This window comes from Otolemur garnettii, unplaced genomic scaffold (genome assembly GCF_000181295.1).
Source record: "Otolemur garnettii isolate 467f Iridium unplaced genomic scaffold, OtoGar3 scaffold00028, whole genome shotgun sequence".
NCBI lineage: Eukaryota > Metazoa > Chordata > Mammalia > Primates > Galagidae > Otolemur > Otolemur garnettii.
In genome coordinates this window covers 19516741-19534687 of record NW_003852423.1, presented here as the reverse complement: position 1 = coordinate 19534687, position 17947 = coordinate 19516741, and the positions used below count along the sequence as shown (strand labels likewise).

At 40.0% G+C, this 17947-nt stretch overlaps 1 protein-coding gene across 1 annotated transcript in view; it reads right to left on the bottom strand.

Annotated features, from left to right (window-relative positions):
* Positions 1 to 12023, bottom strand: part of STARD3NL (STARD3 N-terminal like) — a 46487-nt gene extending 34464 nt beyond the window's left edge. The window contains exon 1 of the mRNA XM_003788594.1: positions 11802 to 12023. The gene's annotated coding sequence lies outside the window, so the exon portion shown is untranslated. The remainder of the gene's footprint in view (positions 1 to 11801) is intronic.
* Positions 12024 to 17947: the final 5924 nt, after the last annotated feature.

The following is a 17947-nucleotide window of genomic DNA, read 5'->3' as shown; positions in this document are numbered from 1 at the left end:
GAGATGTTACACTGCTCAGTGGACTGGGGTGATAGCAGGGGTGAAGGTGAAGACTGGTCGGTTCTAAATACAGGGCCAAAAGCATTTGGTGACAGATTAGGCACAGGGTACGGGAGAAAATAAGGACTAAAAGAGACCTGCAAGATTTATAGCCTGAGAAACTGAAGGATGGACGTGCTCTTTACTGAAAAGGGGAATGTAAATGAGGGGTAACTTTGTGGGAGAATGTCAGTTCAGTTTTGACATGTAAAGTACCGGACATTGAGTAATACCCAAGTAGACATAAAGTAAGCAGCTGGATATGAATTGGGAGTGCAGGGGACAGACACTGGCTAGAGGTATACATTTGTAAGTCAATAGTAAATGGATGGAATTTATGGATAGATGAGAGATACTTATAACAGAAATTAGAATGTTTTTCATGCCATTAAAGATGAAAAAAAAAACCCCTACAACTAAAATATTAATAGTATATTTATTTGTAAAACAGAAAATAATTTTGAAGTGGGCCCTATGTAAGTCCACAAACAGTTCCCATTTTAGTAAACTATCGGATTGAACAACAAAATGTACTATCACAGAGACATTTAAAGAGATTCAAAAGATAATAAAAGGGTTCACCTGCTCTCAGCAGAACTTATATTTAGTCAAGAAGGGAGAGAAGTAAATAATACAAAGAAATAATAAGCATGGCACTAGGGATGTTCCTTGTTCCAGCAAAAGAAGATCAAGCCAGAAAGAGGACAGACATTTGACAATATATATTAGTTCTTCCACAGGTTGGCAAAACAGCAGGATGCCCTGGAGTGGCCAAAGTCATGCTGAGTGATACATAAAATGTGTTAGCTCATCAACCCTGGGGGAGTCATCGACTCGGTAGGCAGTTATTTCATGAGCATGGTTGAGTCATGTTGTGCTGTATCTCACCATTTAAACAGCGACAGTCTCTCTCAAGATGGGCTCTGCAGAATGAGAATATTCTCTCATTTGTTTCTCATCTTTTACAGAAGCTGCTGTCAGGTGGTCCAGCATCGCTGAACAACGGGGTCTCTACAGCTACCTTCCTCCAGCTTCTCGTGTTTCTTTCTGGCCTTCAATTCCCTTCCTAGTGGATCTTTCCAGGTGCTCAAATGGATTTTGCAGCTTTTTTTCCCTTTCTCGGTTTCAGCTCTAACTCCTACACTCAAATACAGTCATGCATCACTTGACAACAGGGATGTGTTTGGAGAAGTACATCACTAGGCAATTTCATCCTCGCATGAATATCATGACTTGTACTTACACAGACCTAGATATCCAGCTTAGTCCACAAACCTATACTTCTTGCTACTGTCCTCAGTACCATGGCCACTGTAACACAATGAAACGTATTGGTGTGTCTAAACATAGAAGTTACAGTAAAAGTACAGTATTATAGTCTTCTGGGACTACCCTCTTACATGCAGTCAATCGTTGACCAAAACATGTGGTATGACAGAGTCTCACTACGTCACCCCTGGTAGAGTGCTATGGCGTCACAGCTCACAGCGACCTCAAATCCTTGGGCTTAAGCAAGCCTCAGCCTCCCAAGTGTCTGGGATTACAAGTACTCATCACAACGCCTGGCTATTTTTTTGTTGTAGTTGTCATTATTGTTTAGCAGGCCTGGACGGGGTTCAAACCCGACAGGCCTGGTGTATGTGGCCGGCGCCCAAACTAGTGAGCTACGGGCGCTGAGCCATGACTGTATTTTCTCAGTAGCTCACCTAGAAATTCCCCTGCCTTAATCTTTCAGGTCATAGAAGCTATTCATAATCCTATTTACCTTCAGGGGACAATTATGGCCACTTCCCCAAGACTGCTGATTTTCTGGTTGCTGACTAACCATCTTATTCCAGACTTTTCTTTGTTCCCACAGAACAAAATCCACTTGTAGTATTCCTAAAAATCACACTAGAACAGTTATAAAATGTCTGATGGCTAGCATGGAGTTACCACTGTTTTTGCCAATTTTGACTTAATTGTTCCATTGATCAGCAGCAGCTAGGAATTCAGAGGAGTCTTGTTGCCCTTCAGTGCACATATAAATAGTCTTAAGAAAATTTAAAGCTTCCTAAAGAAGGGCTGCCAGCCCTGGAAATAACTGAGTTGAAAGTCACATTATTATCTAGATTGGTGAAGGTTCCTCAATTAAGGAACTTAAGATATTTTTCAATGCATATGAGGACGCCTCGGCATCACACACTGAGACTTTTAAAATACTTACAGCAAGTAATTTCCAAATAAATGCTATCAACCATCAGCACAGGGACTGAAGATCTTATTGATCCAAACCTGAATATCAATAGTAATCGTGGCAGCAAACTCATTGCTCTTCTGGGAATCATAGGAAGGTGGCCAAAATTATACACTTCTTTTAGTAATTATCCTTTATCCAAAAGACTAGAATTAGGAATGTGTTCATCACGTATTTTTCATAAGCCTCCGCAGACTTATCTTTTCTACACCGAGTGAATAGAAGCTGAATTCCAAGTAGCCAGCTGGAAAGTAGGAACCAGCATGGCTACTCAGAGGCGAGTTAGGTTCCCTTTCATTCAACAGCACAAAGCTACTTCCTTGAAATGTAGGAGATAAGTGTTTACTCCAGCTCCCCTAGTGGCTCTCAACAGTACGCTTTTCTCTTTTTCAGCAGATTTTTAAGGTAGTCACACAGGAAACCAGACCCTCAGGAGATGTGCAATCACCTTTTAAGCCTAAATTGTGCTTCAGAAAATAGAATCGTGTAAGCAAAGACCACTGATCATAAGGCTCATTTCAACTATAGGCTAATCTATCATAAAATAGTGCGCTTTACAGTCTTATAAGGAGAACAAGCCAGAGCACATGGTACAGAGGTAGGTAAGAGCACAATAGTAATAAGATGACAAGGTTCTCCACAAAGGTTTGAAACTAGCACCATTCATGAAGAATGTGCTCGCAAATAATTAAACGAAAGAAATAAGCGATTATAAAATAATTGAAAAATGATTAAAATTACAAACATTAACATATACACATTGCCAGTAAAGATCAAACTATTTAAAGTAAGAATAACTAACCAATAATAATCAGTGAGATCTCATTTAAAGCTTTGAGTCTCCTGCTAGCTCCATCCTCTGACATTCACAATGGTGACAAACTCAATCCCCTTACTCTCTCTCATCAGTCTTCACTATTAATCTTATCTCTTACCTACATTACTCCAACAATTTAGCCCCATTCATCTTCCAAAACATTCATCCCTCTACTCAAAACATCATTCCCTGCCCAACTGTGCTTACATTTTAATTTGCCTTGTATAGGAGGAGGTTTCACCATCCATGGGTTTGCCCCAGTACTCTGTCTGGCTAGAATGCCTTTTCCTACAACCACTAAACTATTAATGGTAGTAAGAACCCTATTCATTGCTCAAGGAAGTTTAAGTATCACTTCTTCAATGAAACCTTCTCTTATCCCATAGGTATAACATATATTCCAGATACTTTTCTTTAAGAACACTTCTTCTAATCTTTTATACATTATTTCAAGTAGTGTTCACTTACCACCTTCTCAGTTCTATACCAAAAGTTCCTGGAGAACACTTCTGTAGCCTTAGCACATAAAGAAATGCTTGGCCAGTGTTAGGCATTTAATTTGTTAAATTTATCATAAATTATAATTGAATGAAAGTATGGGGTCTGGGTGCCAGCTAACCAAAGTCAGACAATTTTACAACATTCGGAGTTTCACAATATCGTAGTTGTTCCTTTCAGGGGTCCTAAAACTTTTTAAACAGGAGGCCAGTTCACTGTCCCTCAGACCGCTGAAGGGCCAGACTGCGGGACCCAGGACAGGTCGACTGCTAAGCAGGACAGGCAGCAGTGGCAAAAACACCCACTGGGCCGGATAAATGTCCTAGATGGGCTGCATGTGGCCCACGGACCATAGTGTGAGGACGCCTGGAAAGGATTCAATCCAGGACCCCAGCACATACCAAAAGTCACACATATTAAAGTCTAGATTAAAAAAGTCCTGCTTATTGAGCGGCACCTGTGTCTCAGTGGGTAGAGTGCTGGCCCCATATACTGAGGTTGGTGGGTTCGAACCCAATCCCAGCCAAACTGCAATAAAAAATAGCCGAGCGTTGTGGCAGGCACCTGTAGTTCTAGCTACTCAGGAGGCTGAGGCAAGAGAATCACCTAAGCCCAGGAGCTGGAGGTTGATGTGAACTGTGACGCCATAGCACTCTACTGAGGGTGACAAACTGAGACTCTGTCTCCAAAAAAAAAAGCGTCCTGCTTATAAAAAAAGCTGACCAGATCCTGCATACATGGGTTTTGCATCCTGTGAAAACTGTATTTCAGGTTATGTCTGTGTTTAATTGAAAAAATGTACAGATAAATGAACACACGCATTCAAACCTGTGTTGTTCAAGGATCAACAGTACATTAAATCCACTAGGAATATTTAATCTCCAGGTGTTATGATGACAATGAAATAATGTCCCCAGCCCCCAAATTAACCAAACTGGGAATCTTTTCCCAATATATTTTGAATGCTATCAGATAGATGGAAAAATAGAAAGAAATCAGTGCCTGAGAGGGGAACCTGTCTAATTCAAACAAATGGGCATATTTATTAAGTAGCTGCCATAGGTAAAACACTATAGTAGATGCTGTGGGGGAAAAGTAAGATGGAAAGGATGTGGTCTTGATCCTCAAGCACTGTTTCATTGAGGAGGTAATATAGTTACACAAATAATTAGGAAACAATGTCTAAGATAATTATAAGTCAAAGACAACTGGAACTTTAATCAGATAGCAGGGGAATGTGAGCTCCACTTTCACACCAAGAGTAACAGGCTCCAGTGAGTAGCCAGGGTGCAGGTTCCAAGAAAAGGTTCCAAGCAAGCTGGCAGATAACCTTACCAAGGAGAGTAAACACGGGGTCAAACAGTTACTGGATATCAACAAAATAAGGAATGGTGTGGCTGTTTCTACAAGATATAGCCAGGCAATTCCAGAATCTGTGTTTTCTCAATGTAAAATAAATTCCTGTTTTATATAAAACACCTGTGTAATACCCAGAGAAGCAGAGGTCATGAGAGAGAGAGTTATGAACAATGTTTTCAAAATTTTGAAGATTATGAAACATTTCGACTGAGTGTACACTGGGCAGCAGGACAGAAATGGGTCAGCGTGGGCTTGATGGCCAGCCTAAATCACCACACTCCCCTGTCTGGACAGCCTAGAAGCCCCACCCTGCCCTGCCCACAGGCTTCAATGCAAGGCACTTTTGCCCTCCACACAGAATCTACCTCATTTCTCCTATCAAATTAATGCACACTCCCCTATCATATCACCCTGCTATAGTGGACACAAAGCCGGGAAACAACGGCAAACAGATGACCTGGGACAAAATCGCATGCACACCAGTGTGATAGTATTTGTTGGTTGGCTTGCATAATGTCATTAAATCAACTACCAACTATGAGCATTTACAACATATAATTTGGATTTCTAACTCCTCTTGAAAAACTGGCAATTCTGGCAATACTCCCCAGTTCACCAGTCTGCTACCCAGCTACCTCACTTCCCCTCCTGCATGGTCCTGCTAGCCCCTGCTCTTCTTCCTGGTTTGTAGGGTCTCTGGAGGCCTAACATTTGTGGCCAGTCTCAGCCAGCTCTGTTGGGTACCATTCAGCAAGAGCACTGCTGGTTTCCACCTCCTGTACTGCTGCTTACTAGTTGTGTAACTTTAGACAAGTTACTTCACAATCTGTTCTAAGTTTCTTCTTCTGCAAAATAGGGAAAACTAATCACAACTTACCTCAGAAAGTTATTGTGAGGAATATATTAGTTTACATAAAACAGGGATTCCCAGTGAGGTGGTGGGGGGAACAAGTGGGTGCCCGCTCCTGCTTTCCCCAAAGCAGAGCCAAAGTCAGGAGACATTTTCCTGGGTTGTGACTACAGAAGGGGCCACTAGCAATTAGTAGGTAAGGGTCAGAGATGCTGCTAAACATCCCACAAAGCACAGGACAGTCCTAACAACAAGGAATTATCCATCTCAAAATGTCAACAGTGCTGAGGATGAGAAATCCTGACACCAAGCATTCATGGGACAGCTCCTGGCCAAAGACAGTAAAGCATTAATTATTATCAATAACTCCAAAACCAAGTTCTGGCCAATGCCCCTCCCTCAGCTGAAGAAAATTCTAACACTGCCTCATGTGACCTTTGATGAGTTTAACACACCATACAAATAGGAACAGGTACCTGAAATTCTGTGGTTCCACATCAATAATTCAGTAAGTGGTTAATTAAAAAAAAAATTATGAGAATAATTTTATTTTCCTCAAACAAAAAGCAAGCAAGAATACTTTGCTGAGCAATAATGAGTGATACTTGCAAAGTGTACCGTCCTGAAAAATACAGGGCCTAGAACCCTGTGATTGCTGCACCTCAGACGACATCAGGCCAAATTCCTCAAGAGTTAATACAATGAGGATGCTCTCTAATCCCAGGACACTTTTTGGAAAACTGTGAATAGAGAGGAAGTAAAAGAGAAAGATTTTAAACTGAAGAGCCTATTAAATCTGATATCGTACCATTCACTGGCTGTTCAGGAAGATCGTCCAGGCTTAAACAGCCCAGAGTCAGAGATCCTTAGTAGAGTTCACTCTTACATCTTGATTCACAACAAGAGATATTTTCCAGATCCAAGTGAACTCACAAACAAAACAAGTGAAACAAGGGAAATGGCCAGAGCTGTCCTGATACACCATTTTAAGAGGCTACCAGGAATTCTGACACATAACATCAGAACCAATGAAAATCTGCAGTGAGCCCCTGCTGCCGTGGACCAGGAGTACCCACCAGGTTCACAGCCCAGCACTGTAAGTAACAAAGGGCTGGGCCTCAGTCTTCTAATCTATAACATTAAAAAGTGGAAATCACTACTTTCCAACACTATTCGCACAGAAAATTTTAATTATTCTCCTTCTTTTTGTAACAATGTGACCTCATCATTTATAGCACAAAGATTTGAGTTCCTCTCAAGACCTCTAGGCAAATACAGAAGACCCCTTAACTAAAACAGAAATGAGATTCTATTGAACCAAAGCCAAAAAAGTATAATAGTACTCCTCTCAAAGACGAGGTAGTAAAAGTGTGAATAAAACTGGAGGGCTTGGCTTGGCACCTATAGCTCAACCGGCTAAGGCGCCAGCCACGTACACCTAAGGTGGCGGGTTCGAATCCCCAGCCCGGACCCGCCAAACAACAATGATGGCTGCAACCAAAAAATAGCCGGGCGTTGTGGCGGGCGCCTGTGGTCCCAGCTACTTGGGAGGCTGAGGCAGGAGACTCGCTTGAGCCCAGGAGTTAGGGGTTGCTGTGAGCTGTAATGCCACGGCACTCTGCCCAGGGGGACAGCTTGAACCTCTGTCTCAAAAAAAACAAAAAACAAAAAACAAAAAACTGGAGGGCTCTCCAATCTGCAAAAAACTGTGCACACGGAACACAAGTTGTCAAGTGCTTTAAGCTTATGTCAACATACACATATTTGAACACCCACGTATATAACAGTGAATTATCAGAAATATGGAGATTGGCAGACAGACTCCTGAAATTGTTATTACAAAAAAGGCTTCCATTAAACAGACACAAGAAATGCATTATTAAGAAAACAGGATTTGAGTGGATTTTGAGGACAGGTACAATTTTGACTAGCTGGTGGAGTTTTCCATCTAGAGGGCATTCCATGCAGAACATAGCAATAGCACTGCGGCTAGACAGCTTGAAGCAAAGAGGAGGAGTCCACTTTAGGGTACTGGGTTCCCAGCAAAGGAAGACTCTACAATATGGGGTCAAATCATGATGGTCCGGATCTTCAGAAGATGGGTATCAGTTACATAAACAATCTTCTTCTTCTTTTTCTTTCTTTCTTTCTCTTTTTAAAGGGAGATGAGGTCTCACTCTGTGAGACTCCAAACTGGAGTTTAGTGGTACAATCACTGCTTGCTCCAGCTTCCAACTCCTGGGCTCAAACAAGTAATCCTCCTGCCTCAGCTGGGATTATAGCTATGAGCTGGCTGGCATGAACAATCTTAAAAGACAGAGATACTCAATCAAAATATCCATTTCTTATATTCTTGCTTAAAGAGAAAAAGCTGTCTTTTACCCAAATTTATTTCAACATTTAAGAAATAAGTAGTATACTAGGCTTAACGCCTATAGCTCAGTGGCTAGGGCACCAGCCACATGCACTGGAGCTGGCGGATTCGAATCCAGCATGGGCCTGCCAAACAACAGTGACTACAACCAAAAAAAAGCTGGGCATTGTGGCAGGTGCCTGTCGTCCCAGCTACATGGGAGGCTGAGGCAAGAGAATCGCTTAAGCCCAAGAGTTGGAGGTTGCTGTGATCTACAATGCCAAGGCCCTCTACCCAGGGCAACAGCTTGAGACTCTATCTCAAAAAAAAAAAGGTAGTATACTAATTACATGAATATTAGAATATGACTAATGAAGATTATCTTTCATTAAGGTACAGGAGAGTCCAAACACTATCTAGAAAATAAATTAAGCTACTTATTAATCTGTTACTATCATATATTCCAATAATAGGGACTAAAGTAAGCAAATCTTAGAAATCTTAGAAGTTAGTTAGAAATAACTAATATGTATTTTTAATTTTAGAATAATACTAACCCATTTCTCAAACGGATGTTGTCTACTAATTTTCAAATATAACAAACTGCTAAGAAAGAGAAGTTGCATCACTAAGCTGACCCAAGGGCTTCCTCAATTACAGAAAGAAACTCCACTTGCTACCAGAAGCTATAAGCCAGCACACTATAGGCCAGGAGTCCTCAAACTAAGGCCCATGGGCTATATGCAGCCCACCGAGGACATTTATCCAGCCCGCCGGGTGTTTTTGCTGCCACTGCCTGTCCTGCTTAGCGGCCTACTTGTCCTGGGGCCCGCAGTCCGGCCCTCCAACAGTCTGAGGGACAGTCAACTGGCCCCCTGTTTAAAAAGTTTGAGGACCCCTGCCTAGGCAATAGTCCCATACTCCTGATCAAAAGGTTAAAGCTAGGAAAATAGTAACACATTTTCAACTCTCCTTCAAACACTTCTGAAATAAAAATTTAAATTTTAATGAGGCATTTTTAAACCACAGCTTTCTATTAACAGAAAGAAAAGATTCATCTATAAAGTTTATACTTGCTCATTGGTCAGAGAAGAGAAAGTAAGGCAAAGAATTATTTTAGCCCAAGAAGCACCATCTCATCTTTTTAAAATTACTACTTATGAGTTTATGAACTGTAAATTCAAGATGTTTAAATATTGTATTTCCACATGTACAGAAATCCACTGATTTGGGACATTAGTAAAGGAAATACTGCAGGAAAAAACACTATGCTAAAAATTGGCAGGGTGAGAATTTGGTACCAGTTTGGCCACTACCTGTGCTATGTTTTACAATCACTGCCCTTCTCTGGGCTTCCACAGCCCCGCCTCTAAACTGAGAGAGCTAAATCACATGATCTCTAAAACTGCCACATCATAAAACATAATTTTAAGTAACAGATATTTGTTTTATACTCAGGGAAGCAGTGGGATGGGGTGGAATGAATTAGGCTTTAGAGCAAGGCTAATGAGAGTCCAAACCCATGTTCCATCACTATTGGCTGAGTGACTTGAAGTGTAAGTTCCCTTAACTATTGAAATGGTGTCAATATTTACCACTGCAACCTGTTGGAAGAATGAAAATGAATGTAGTAACACACCTGGCACACTGCAGGTACTAAATAAAGGCAGGTGTTAGGCACCTGCTCAGTAATACAAAGTCTAATGAAAATAATACTAAACCTGACAATGCAGTTTCCTAGAATTTGGCTTGGAGAAGAGCAGGGACTGACTGCCAGTGCTTTCCAAATGGAAAGCAGTTAAAGATAATACTGGAGCAGATTCATGGTTGGAAGTAGGCAGGATAAAAGCAGGTGTCTGAAGATAACCACAAGCTTTGAGCCCTGCCCACACCATAACAATGGAAAGGAAAGAAACTGCACAGGACACAGTCCTGGAGGAAAAAAAAAATAATAATCAATAAAAATATATATGTATATAAATGAATCACTGCAATGATTTTATAATCAAAACGAAGTGGAAAGGTGGTTAGAGTCTGTCAGTAAAATATCAAGACTGCAATATGCAAATAATCTTTCCTTTGCCCTGTCTGCAATTCTCACAAGGGATACAGATGATCCAATTCCTGCTCACCTCTCCAGTGTCACTTCCTCCTACCTCACTCTCCTAAGTTCACTGCTACAGCCATGCCAGAGTCCCTTTATCCTGGATCATGCCAAGCTCATTCTTCCTTTTGCTCCTTTGCACTGTGACATCTGCCTAGAAACTTCCAGCAGACTTCCAGTGGCTGACTCATCTAAATATTCAGGTCTCACCCAAACCCTCACCTCCTCAGGGAAGTCTTTTCTGACCACCACACCAAATTCTCTCACACTCCAGCTCTTTCTTTACTCTGTACAATCTCTTCTAGCATTCATTACTATATAAAATTGTGTTTTTGATTTACATGTTTATCTCCACCACAATGTAAGGTCTCTGAAGACAGGAATCTTATTTAAATTGTTTACCACTCAATCTCCAACGTCTAAAAAAATTCATGACGTAGGCAAAAGATAAAATGTCTGATGAACAAGTTCAAATGATAATAATCACCATCCTATTGTGAATATAAGTCCTCAGACTTAAATGGTTTTAATTTAATTTCTTTAATGCAGTTTTACACAACACAATAATGCATTTTTTAAAGGTTCAGATTTGAGACAGCAAGATTTTAAAGAGATATTCTTCATAACAACGCACTATACAGTGTATGTTTTCATGAACATGAATATGAATAATACACCTTATCATCAGAATCCATTAAAAACAATCAAGGATACCCATCAGTTGTTTTGTGACATCCTGCTCCTAGAAAGAGAAGTATGTAGATGTATATGGGAATTATCTTTCAGAACCCTTCCCAATAAAGAAATATAACAAACTGGATTAATACTAATACATTTAAAGGATAAACTTGTTAATTTGTTATCTTGCTAAACATCAAAATTATTAGAGTCAAGTGATGAATTCAGTAAGAAAAGTTCCACAATGTCAACCTGTGTTTGAACTATGAGGGGAAAAAAAGAATTCCCTTTCTGACCCTAAATCAAAAGTAAGCACGCTGCTAAGATTTCAAAAAATGGCAAGCTATCCATGAGTGGGCAAAGCAGTGAACTGAAACCACAGTCAGAAATTCGTGACTGGTGCTTACATTTTTATTTTGTTTTAAATACGGCTTATTTTGAAGAACAGAAGAAGCCCATAACCGACTGTGTCTAGACAAACATACATCAGCCCCTAGTCACCATTCTTGGTCACTGTGGAGGGCCAATGGCGCCAGCACCCGGCTGAACGCCACCAGGGACTCACCGGGCTCCGCAGGGTGGAGAAATTGGGAAATCATAACCTGCAACCATCCCTGAATCCCTGCCCACGCCCTGAGAGCAGTGGGGCTCAGTATTCTGCAACTTCACTTTTGCATCCATTATAAGCACAGCCTGCCTCACCCCTCCTCCCTCCCCGGAGACTCGCGCAGAGCTCGGTAAACAGAACAGGACACCTGGCCTAAAGCCTTGGCCTTCCGCAATCTTTTGAGTCCCAGGCAAATCATCTGGCCCCAGGATACATAGTTTTCCAACCTGTCAAACAAGATGACGAGAAACCCAGCCTACCTCATTCGGAGGTTCCCAGCCGGCCGCCCCAGGCCGGCCTGGGGACTGCGGCTCCGCGGTCGCTTCCCGGCCGAAGGGGCGGGGCTCGGCGGGGCGGGACCCGGGGCCGAGTCCAGCAGGGACGCGCGGCCCACAGCCCGCACCAGACGCCCGGGGACCTCCTCGAGTACACGACCCGTGACGTCAGCACGCTGACGTCGACGCACAGAGTCAGCATCGCGCCGAGGTACCGGCGACCCGCCGGAGCCCGAATGCGCTTGAGACGGAACCAACCCGTTGGTGGCTACATCTGTCAATCAATTACTGACGGGTTAGCTTCGCGTAGAGGAGAGAAAGGGTGGGCGGGGCTGCCGGAGGAATGGGTGAGAAATCTGGGACTCTGGCTTTGAAATCCTGGAGCTGGTTGGACAGTCCCTCGTTTTGCAGCATCACAGCGTTTTAAAAAGCGTCTGCTTCCTTTTCGTGCGCGATTCTGCGCCTTCCGCTTTCTTGCAGTCTCTTGCTAGGTATTTAGTCTCCATCTAGTGGAAACAATCACGGTAATGGGTTTCAGGATGAAAACACAGGACATAGTCCGAAGTTCGTATGCCAGCACTCAGCTCCAGAGTCACCTACACGCAGAATTCAGTTTCCCTTCATCTGTTCGGAAGACGTTTTCTTCACGCTTTTATAAGTAACATCTTTTAGTAGTAGTCTCTTTTCCCTACGAAGTTAGGTATCCTTTAATTATTTTATTGAAAATTCAATTAATTTTTTTCTCAATAGATAATGTCACAGTTATATCATTAACATTTTTAAAGGTATAGAGGGGTGTACTGTGAAAATTCTGTTGATTACCCTTCCTCATGCCCTCGCTTACTTCGCCTCTTGGAGGCAACTAGTGTTGCTGGGCTTTTAGATAAGTCTTTCAAAATTCTTCTAAGTGCCATTATTAATTTTAAATTACATATAAAATAATCGCCATGAAGAGGTTAAACATACAGAGTATTATGTTAATATTTTTTTCAGGCACTAATTACAAACCCACACCCTAGATGATGGCTCCTCTTTCCTGTGCACTTCTATGTGTAGATGTTATTATTTATTTATTTATTTATTTTTCTTTTCTTTCTTTCGGTGGTTTTTTTTTTTTTTTTTTTTTTTTTTGCAGTTTTTGGCCAGGGCTGGGTTTGAACCTGCCACCTCTGGCATATAGGTCCTGTGTCCTTTGAGACACAGGTGTCGCCCAGTAGATGTTATTTTTTTTTTACACACAACACTTGAGATCTTTCCATGTCTACCCATAAATTTTCCTTGTTCTTTTTAAGTGCAACATAGTAGTCTTCAGAACAAATACACATATAATTTAATTTATCATCCCCCTGCCTTCAGACATGTAGTTGTTAAAAAATTAAGAAGCATTGCCACCATAAACATATGCATAGATGTCTTTTTGTATATCCAAGTATTTTCTATGGTAGGGACACTACTAACAAGAGAAGATACTAGATCATAGAGTATGCACATTTGAAATCTGTAGTATATTCTAGTCTTTGCCCCCCTAAGTAGTGGCTACAACTTACATTCCCACTCCTAGTATTTGAGCAATCTTTTTCCAGCATCTTTGCTAAACTGATGAAACATAATTTTTTAAATTGTTCTAAATTGATGGATGTGAAAGAATGTTAAAGGATAATGCATATGCAAAAGAAATGTATCAATCTTAAATGTATATCTTGGTGACAAAGTGAACAAACTTTTGTAACTACATCCCATACAAAAATTTTAAATATTTCCCAGCAATATTGAGAAAACTTGAGAAGTTTCACTCAAGCTTGATCTTAATCATTATATCCCTCACACACAGATAGTGACTATTCTGAATCCTGCTACTGAATTACTTTTGCCCACTTTCGAACATTTATAAATACTCAGATATAGTACTGGTAGGTATTCTTTTGTGGCTCTTTTTGCTTTGTATTTATTGATAAGATTGATCCATATTAAAGAATGTAGTATTATATTATTTTTAATTTTTGCATGTAATTCCAAAATTTTCTTATTCTACTGTTGCTTGCTTGATATTAGGCTATTTGAAGTTTGAGACAATTAAAAATGATGCTGTTATGAATCTTCTTCTGCCTGTCTTAACGATGCAGATAGTTACACATTGGATTTTGGTGTATTACTAAGAGTCTCACTGTGTTACAGAGTACACATTTATTTAACATTAGTAAGCATTGCCAAATAGTTTTCTTGGTTATACTAATTTAAACACCCACTCAAAGAATGAAATTTTGGTGTCTCCACATCTTTGCCAACACTCAATTTTGAGAACTCAACTTTAACCTTATTTGTTTTTCTCTTGCCAAAATTCCTTTATAGGAGGCTGGTGAGTCACACCTTATAAAGCTGTCTTATTAAACAGATTTTTTTTTTTACTAATCCAGTATAATGTGGCTTACTTTTCAACCTGATTCTGGTATAGCATTCCATGACAGGTAGAAGAAACCCTTATCTTAACTCAAGTATTCCTTTCTACCGATTCCAAGTCTTTAGACAAAGTTTATCTCTTTTAACCAATTGCCAACTAAAGAATCCCTGAAACTCGTTTATGACTTATAAGCTCCCACTTCACCTTTCAGGATATCCCAATGTATAACTTCCAAGTATTAATTTCTGGTTTTATCTGTTATTCCTGACTTTGAAATGTATAAAACCAAACTGGAACCCAGCCACCTTAGGCACATTTTCTCAAGACCTCTTGAGACTATGTTTTCCAAGCCATGGTCATTCATATTGGCTCAGAATAAATCTTTTAAAATATTTTTGCAGAATGTAGTTTTTCTGTTGGCAGTTTTGTGTTCCTTTTTCTTTTTTTAATTGTTATACATTCTGGTCAGTAATTAGGACGATCACATTGTGGTGTTAATTAGCATTTACCAATGACAAACTGAATTTAGCACCTTTTTGTATGTATATGTGCCATTTGGATATTCTCTGTTGTGATGTGCCTGTTCAAGTCCTTTGCCCATACTTCAATTATCTGTCTTTTTCTTGTTGATTTCTGATAGGTAGTCTAGCTGTGAGTCCTTTGTCAGGCATATGAATTGTGATTTTTCTTTTTTACTATATGGCTTACCTTTTCTTTTTTTATTGTTGGGGATTCATTGAGGGTACAAGATGTGTCACACACAAAGATTTTTTTTTTTTTTTTTAGTTTTGGCTGGGGCCGAACTGCCACCCAGGTATACAGCGGCTGGCGCCCTACTTCTTGAGCCACAGGCACCAGCCCATACAAGACAAAGCTTTAAATCAACTATCTTACATGTGCTCCAAGATCTAAAGGAAATCATGGACCAAAACAAAACAAAAAAGAAAAAAAAATTAAAGGATGCTAGGAGAATGATATGTGAAGATAAAGAAAATATCAGCAGCGCACAGGGCTCATGCCTACAATCCCAGTGATAGAGGAGGCTGAGGCAAAAAAATCTCTTGAGGCTGGGAGTTTAGGCTTCAGTGAGCTATGATTGCAGCACTGCTCTCCAGCCTGTGTGATCTCATTTCTGAAAGAAATAAAAATAAAACAAAAATTAAAAGAGAATATCAATAAAGGGATAAAAATCATAAAAAAGGAACCCAATATGGGAGGTAGGGGCAGGAGGAATATCTGAGACCAGGAGTTTGGGACCAGCCTAAGCTACACAGCAAGACTCTGTCCCTACAAAAAATAGAAAAATTAGCCAGGTGTAATGGTGTATGCCTGCAGTCCTCGCTACTCGGGAGCCTGAGGTGGGGGCAGAGAGTTTGCCAGAGCCCAGGAGTTTGAGGTTGCAGTAAGGTATGATGTCACCACTGTACTTCAGCCTGAGAAACAGAGTGAGAGTCTGTTGAAAAAAGTCCAAAAGAACCAAACAGAAAAACTTCAGCTTAAAAGTACGATAATTGAAATAAAAAATTCACTTGAAGATTTCAACAGAAGGTTTCAGCATATTGAAGAATCAGTGAACTTGAATATAGGAAAACTGAAATTATTCAGTCTTAAAGAAAAAATGACTATAATGGAAAATGAGCAAGCCTAGGGAAGTATGGAACATCAACAAGGAAATCAAAATACATATACAGAAGTCCCACAAGGAGACGAGAGACAGAGAAAAAGAGTCACAAAGAATGTTAGGAGGTGAAGGGTCTCAGGATTTTCCAAATTTAACAAAGAATAAGAGAAAGAAGATTCCAATAAATAAAGTCAGAAATGAAAATGGGACATTATACCAACCTTACAAAAATAGTAACAATTAGAATATAATGCACAGTTGTCTGCCTACCAATTAAATAATGTAAGTGATAAGGAGAAACTCTTAGAAACACACAAAATTACCAAACCTGGCTCTAGAAAATATGAACAGTCCTATAACAATCAAAGAAATCAAATTAGTCATTTAAACAATAGAGCACATACATCCCCACTCCAGTAAATAGAAAACCCAGGACCAGATGATTTTACTGGTGAATTCTACCAGATATTTAAAGAATTAACACCAATCATTCTCGAACCTCCTGATTCTGTGAGACTGGCATTACTCTGATATCAAAGCCAGATAAAGTCACCCTAAGAAAAGAAAACTACAGACCAATATCCTTTATGAATATAGATTCAAAATCCTCAATATAACACCAGCAATTAAATCCAAGATCCTATTAATTAAGCACTATGTCCAAGTGGTATTTACCAAAGGAATACAAGGGTGTTCCAACCTAAGAAAATCAATGAATACATCCATTACAATAATAGAGTGGAGGAAATAAACTGCACAGTCATCCCAATTGATCCAGAAAAGCATTTTTAAAAGTCTGATACCTTTCCATGATTAAAAACACTAGGAAGGAAAACTTCTAAACCCCCACTTAAAATCATACTCAATGGTGAAATACAGAAACCTTTTTCCCCTTAACATCAGGAAAAAGGACAAGCATGCCCCCTTTCACCTGTGCTCTTCAACGTTGTGCTAGAATTTCTAGTCAGAGTAGTTAGGCAAGAAAAAGAAATAAAATGCATACAAAGTAGAAAGAAGTAAAACTATATTTACGGTTGGTGTGATCCTATATCTAGGAAATTTAAAAAATCTTTTAAAAAGGAATGGTTCTAATAAATTAATTTAGCAAAGTTGCAGGTATAAGATTAACACACAGCACTCAATTGTGTTTTATTAATATATACCAGTTATGAACATTCAGAAAAGGAAATTAAGAAAACAATGTCATTTTAAAAAGCACCACAAAAATAAATACCTAGGAATGAATTTAGCCAATGAGATGAATGACCTATATGCTGAAAAAAATTGCTGAAGAAATTGTAAAAGTCTTAAATAAATGGAAGGACATCTTATATTCATGGGTTTGAAGATTTACTGTAGTTAAGATGGCAGTACTTCTCACAGTCACTGTTAAATAAACATGAGGGTATTAGCCTGAGAGTATCTCCTACTTTGAGTTCCTACATAATGAATTGCAAACTAACCTGATACATAAACAAGCTGAAACCTCACTTAGGAATCTATATTTTTTTAACAGATGGCAAGGTCTCAGCAAATCACCAGCAGCCAGTTGATCAGACCATGTCTTAATAAGTCAAATGCCTAATCTCTAATCAATCAAGCATTTCTGTACTTTACATCTATGTTCTCTCTATAAATATTCACAGCTTACGTTGTAGAGCAGAATTATGAACCTCTTCTGGTCTAAGTCTTGCCCAATTTATGAATTACCCTTTGCTGAAGCTCTTTTAAATTTAATCCGTCAGGCTCGGCTCCTGTAGCTCAAGTGGCTAAGGCGCCAGCCACATACACCTAAGGTGGTGGGTTCGAATCCAGCCCGGGCCCGCCAAACAACAATGATGGCTGCAACCAAAAAATAGCCCGGTGTTGTGGCGGGCGCCTGTGGTCCCAGCTACTTGGGAGGCTGAGGCAGGAGACTCGCTTGAGCCCAGGAGTTGGAGGTTGCTGTGAGCTGTGAAGCCACGGCACTCTACCCAGGGGGATAGCTTGAGGCTCTGTCTCAAAAAAAAAAGAAAATTTAATTCATCAAAAGTTTTTTTCTTTTAACATCATCCATAGAGTCAGTAAAATCTCTATCAAAATTTCAACAACCTAAAACTTCAACAGCCTTTT